We start from the raw sequence: 6,513 nt of genomic DNA on the forward strand, positions 1-6,513 counted from the left end.
TTGTAATTTGTTCACCCAACATGCTATTTCTTATTGGAGAGACACCACTAGTGAACTGTGGACCCCGGTCCAATTCTTTTACATCTGAATACAATCTACTGCAAACATTGTTCTTTACTGTTCTTCGCAAACAAACATCATTTTCCACACCATACGATTAATCCTTTGTTTTCAGCAAGCCGGTGAGATTGACAACCTCACTGTTAAGTTGGGGCAAAGTATTTTGATTGTGTTGTGCAGGTTCCACGTTGGCGCCGGAATCCCTGGTGTTGCGCCGCATTACACTCCGCCACCAACAACCTTCATGTGTTCCTTGACTCCTACTGGTTCGATAAACCTTGGTTTCTTACTGAGGGAAAACTTGCTGCTGTACTCATCATACCTTCCTCTTGGGGTTCCCAACGGACGTGTGCTTTACCGTCACAAGGAAGCTACTTTCTAGCGACGTTGCAATCCAACTCCCACGTCAGCATTGAGTGAGAAAGATTAAGTGAACCCATGAACCTATGTCCATTAACATAAGAAGTAAAACCCTTGTCTTGTCCTCTTGCACTATAGAGGATTAGGATATTCATAGTAATTACCTCGTTGATTCAATACTTGATAACAACCAACCGCCTTTACCATATTTAAGTTGTTTAGTTTATAGATAACTAAAATTGTGACACTCTAGTTTTAGAGAATATATTTCTTCACCTTGTTGCTTCCATTCTTCACAAACAACAATTTGAATATCCATGTTATTTTAGTTATGTCAATATGGCCATATGGGAAGATTCCAATAAGGCATATACTAAATGAATTCGGGAAATGCCTAAAATGAAAATAGGTATATTGGACCTAGGAAGAAAAAATATAAATTAAAATTTTATGCCTTTTTTCTAATAGGTTTAGTCAATATTTTCAAAATAGATATTGGTAAGCTTTAATTTAGCCCCTCAATCAATTTAGAAAATGCCACAAAATGCACAAACAACATGTTTAATTATATAGAACATAGAAGAACCATGTGAACATCCAAAAAAATGAAGAAGCCATGTTATATTGTCTCTTTTAAAACAAATGGTGGAAATAATTTAGAAAGATCCAAAAATTCAAATGTTGAAATAAAATACAAACAAGTTTGATAGTCATGTTAATCGACTCATATAAAATGTTTTAAATCGGGTTTGAGAAATTTAAAAAGTCCTCAAAATTTCCTTTTCCTTTAGAATTTTCAGCCAAGTACGATAATTCAATCAACTTAATTTATTAATTTATCATTTAAATTTGGAAATTTTTGGGATGTTGCAAATTGTGTTCTGCAAGTAGCAATTATCGCGAAGTCAAATTGCCATCTCATTGCTTTATCTAGAGGAGATAAGACACACCAAGGTGTCTATGAAACTCCAGGAATACCAAAGGCTCGCCAAGTAACTTGGGGATTCTCATTGACAAGGGATTAACTTATCAATGCCTACATATTGTAGACTAGGGTTTAGTTGGAAGTAGAGGGCAAGTAGATCTCGAAGGTTTCAGCCGAAAAGTACTCGACGATTATGAATACTAGGGTTGCGTGAACAATGAATCGATTGCTATCTTTGTCCCTCGACTCCCCCTTATATAGGAGGCGGAGCCGAGGGATTCGTAATATACAAGTTTACAGAGTCCGAGAGGGTTTCTAATCCGTCCCGTAAGATTACAAGTAGTATTCCTAATACAACTCTAGCTTTCCTTGATAACAACTTGGGCTTCCTAATCTTCTTATTCATCGAGTCGTGGGCCTTAAGCAAACCCCGGGTACTATCTTCGGTAGGCCCATTGGGGATGCCTATGTCAGTAGCCCCCAAGATTTTACTTGAATCGAAGAATCATGGAAAATCTCCAACTTTAGTTATTCAACATTTTTGCCTATTTTATCGCATCTCTTTAGATACGCAATTCTATATTGTACAGGGATAATGGTAGTTGGGGCTAGTTCATCTGACGGATCAGGTACTAGTTAACTGCTCTAGTGGCAATCCGCAAAAACCTACTTCAAGATCACGACCCTGGACATGAACTCGGGATACTGGTGTAAACTTCGATAGGTGCCGCTTAAGGTCTTACCATTCTGTCGAGTCCCAGTCATATTTTATCGGGTACCTAACGCGTCCGTTAGGATTTTTCTTCATATCTGTTGATACGGGAAAAAGTAGCAAACCGACGTCAGAGACGGCGCTACGCCACTTAGAACAGATCTGGGGTCTTACCTTCACAAAGTTTTGCGGCATTCAGAGATTGTTCGCAACTTCGGCGCTCTGAGAATATATTGTCGAGTGCTTTTTCGGCTGCTGGAATAGCACATTTTATTGAGTCAACGGATGACTTATATTGTCCTCCCGATAGGAGTATGTTTCGAGTTATTTGTATAACTCGAAATATGCTCACTTCTTCTTTTTTCCTTCTCTCTCTATATATATTTTTTATGATTTCATCGGGCACGCGAACAGCGTTCCCGATGGGAGTAGCCCCCGAGGCTACAGCCAAGGACTTGTGCTTGGTTGTAGGCTCAACATCTTATGCCGCTATATTGTCAACCTCTCTCGAGATTTTTATATATATCGGGTGCGCGACCAGCGCTCCCGATGGGAGTAGCCCCCGAGGCTATGAGCAAATGCTTGCGTTTGATCATAGGCTCTCGCCATTCTATTTTGTCATACTGGAGCTTTTTTTTTCTTTTTTCTAAAGTAGCCCCCGAGCATTTGGGCAAAAACTTGTATTTGACGAAAGGCTCCCGCAATAATTAACTATCTTCTGCTGTCGCCAATATTTATGAAGCTTTTTAGCCGAATTTTTCCTTTGCTTAGGTGACATCATTGCTGACGATAGCCACGACCGCTGTATTGGGAAAACACGAGAACTGCCCTCTCGCTGCCGTGCGGGCCCAAATTGCTCATCAAGTTGACACGTCGTGCAAGTGGGGGACACACGTCCTCCGCTTTTCCTGGCGCACGTATTGTAGCTCATGTTCCTTCTCGTCTGTATGAAATTACTTTTTACCCCTTGTCCACGTGTACACCATCTATCCCGCAATCTCTTCATCCAACGGCGCGTCGATTCACCGCACCTCTATTAAAGGTCATCGTCCTCCTCCGCCAACACTTTCGCTCGCACCGTATCTCTGCTTCTCCTCTGCAAAATCCTCCACTTCTCCATTGCTTCAAGCGCTCAACCTCGCTCGCAACTTTCTCCTCCACGCTCATTGATGCCACCTCGCCCACGTCTGACCAGGCACAGCACTCCGGAGTCCAAGATGGCCGCCGAAGATCTGGAGTGGGAGAGATCCAAGATCTCCAACCAGGACATGAACCTGCTGAAGAAGCTGGGGTTCACCAAGAAAGAGAATGCACTCCGCTTCCCCAAGGAGGAGAGCTACCCTTCGCCTCCAATCGAGTACCGGGTCAGTTTCGTTGACCACCTCATCTGCGGTCTTTCTCCCCCTATCCATGAATTTCTTCGAGGTCTCCTCTTTGTCTATGGGCTTCAGCTGCATCAGCTGACGCCCAATTCCATCCTCCACGTGTCGATTTTTATCACACTATGTGAGTGCTTCCTCGGACTCCAACCTAATTGGGCTCTGTGGAAGCGTATCTTCTGCCTCCGCCGCAATGGCTCCCACAACGTCGCCTATAACATCGGCGGCGTTGTTATTTATGTTCGTTCTGACGTCGAATACTTCGACGTCAAATTCCCCGACTCCGTCCAAGGGTGGAGCAAGCGCTGGCTTTATGTGCACGAAGAAAGCTCTGACTCGGTGGAGCACAACATCGCCCCTTTCGACGGAGGAGCCAAGATTTTTCGCTGCCGTTCCTGGGACGCTGAAGCTACCGAAGAAGAGAAATTGGCGACAGAGGCGCTGATGACTCGCATCCATGAGCTTCAGAACACCCGTGGCAAAGAGCTACCGGGTATCCAGATTACGGCCTACTTCCTTAGGACTAGAGTGCAGCCTCTCCAGGCTCGCAAAAATCCCCTTTGGATGTATGCTGGTGAAGAAGATATCGACAGGATTTCCCAAGATCTTCCTGTGAAGGACTTGGAAAAACTGATCCGAAGAATTTCATCGCTCAGGAAGAAGGATACTATTCCATCCTCTTGCCGCATTACGCCATATAGTGGCGCAAATCCCCTTCCCGAGCTAATTTTTCCTCGGCTTCTATATTGTCTTCTCGAGTTTTTAGTATTTGTCGACTACTATCTTGCTAGCTTCTTTTGCATAACTTTTTATTGACACTCTTTATTTTTCGTAGAACCACCCTGTTCTGGCTTCTCTTCCTCCTCTTCCTGAAGGTGGAGAAGTTGAAGAACGTACTGTTGTCGACGATGACAACCAGGGTACTTCTCGCCCTGAGAGTGAAGTCGCGGTTTCTCAAAAATCTGCGGCTTCCTATGAAAAAGAAGCCGAGTCTGAGGCCACTTCCTCGACGCGCTCCCTTCCTCCCACTGTTTCTCCAAGGAACAAAAGGAAAAGGGATGAAGGTGCCGATTCTGGCACCTCCAAGGCCAACACACCTCCTGCCGAAGAAGTTGGTCCTTCTGAAAAGAAGACAACTTTCATTCTTTACGAGGATGCCCTTGTCAGCTCGTAAGTTCTCTATTGCTTTGTTGTTTTCCTCTCGCTGTTTTTATCTGTGCAGATTCTTATATTGTCACCTTTGCATTATAGTGACGATGAGGATGAAGAGCAACCTATTGACGCGACTGCTCGAACGAGTACGTCGCGTACTTTAGTTGTTTCTGAAGCTCAACCTGATGGAGATGAAACTTCGCCTCCACAGCAAATCATCGAGCTTCCTACTCCTGCAAGCCCCCGTGCCCCTTCGCCCAAGAGGGCGAGGGTTGAACTGACCAAGGAGCCTACTTTAACACCTAGTAGCTCCGCGATTCCTCCTCTTGATGATGTAAGTTGCTCTCTTCTTTTCTTCTGTGTCAAATATTTTCAAAGCTGTCAATTCTTTATTGTTTTTCGCTTCTTTTTGCTGTCGAGTTTTTTCCCTTAGTGATGCTTGCTTCTCTTTTTTTCTTTTTGTCAGCCTTTGATGAAGGAATTCATCCGCCTCGGTACCCAATTCGTCGGGTACCGTGATTATGCTAAGAAGGCCGAAGGTAATTTTTTTGCTACATCTTCGGGCAAATGACCTCTCTCTTCTTTTTTGTCATGATTCTCATAACTGTCGACTATTTTGTCAGAAAACCTTGTGGAAGCCAACAAGCGTGCTGATTCTCTTGCTCATAAACTGGAGCAACAGAAAAAGGCTCTCAAGAAGGCTGAATCTGATGCTGCTGTCATCGAAGGTCTCCGAAAAAGACTTCATGAAGCAGAAACCGCTTTGAGCGACAAGACGGCCGAGCAAGCTGCTCGAGAAAAAGAAATCCTCAGTCGCTTGCAATCGCAGAGTCGACGTTTTGTTAGTAAGTACTCATATCCTTGTGCATTTCTTCGGGTTGCTTCACTTTTCTCTTAGCGTACTTAGTAACGAGCTTCCTCTTGCTTGTTTTTAGGGAGGACACATCAAGAGTATGAACTGGAAAGTCCTGAAGGCGACGAGCTTCTCGACGCGCTTTCACTCCTTGAAATCCATGGAGATGAAGCACGTGATGGCCTTGCTGACGCCGAAGCAGGTCTGTCGAAGCTTTTCCCCTATTTCTTCCCGAAGAAAGAAGAACCCAACACTTTTACTGCTCTCGCCAAATGCTTCAACCTGACGGAAGATCTCGGGCTCAAACTTCGGCAAGAAGGCCTGAAGATTGGTGTTGCAGGCACTATTGCTCTGGTTGCCGACAGCCAACAAAACGTCGAGTGGGCTAAAGTTGGCGACATCGAGGAGATGGAAAGGAAAAAGTGGCAAACTTTGATTAAAGCTGCCAAGCCTTCCTCAAAACCGATCCTTGCCCTCCTCGGTTGTAAGCCAGCTACTGCTCCAAGTTCATCTAAGCCGGAGGTCAAGTAGACCACCCTGTCTTTCTTTATTTTTCTTCTTCCTTTTTTCCTTTTGAAGTTGTCACCAAAGTAGCTTTGGCGACACTTACCCTTCCGAATTTTTAGGGTATCCTCCATTGTAATGCCTTGTAAATATTGTGAGAATCAATGGAAATCTATTTTGCTTGATGATTGATGTCGAAATTTTTATTTACAGTTAATATTTGATAACTACACTTCAACTCCTCGTCCCTCCCATGTTTTTCCCACTGCCTCCCACTCGAAGAAAATGCCTGTTGATAGCGAGTTTGGTGAAGATTCCTCGAGTAAGGATTCAGTGCAGGACTTGAAGGAACTTCATCAGCAGCTTCAGTATGCGAAGAAGCAAACACTTGTGATGATGGAGCAAGCTCGAAAGTCGTCTGAAAGAGAGAAGGTTGCACTACAGCAGGCTCAAGAAGCTATAGCTGCCAAGGAAACCGCCATTTCTGAAGCTGCAAAAGCTACCACCCGAGAGAATTTAATGCTTGAGTTGATGAATGAAGCCAGCTTGGATATGTCAGGTATGCTTT

Source organism: Lolium perenne, chromosome 7, assembly GCF_019359855.2.
Source record: "Lolium perenne isolate Kyuss_39 chromosome 7, Kyuss_2.0, whole genome shotgun sequence".
Lineage (NCBI taxonomy): Eukaryota > Viridiplantae > Streptophyta > Magnoliopsida > Poales > Poaceae > Lolium > Lolium perenne.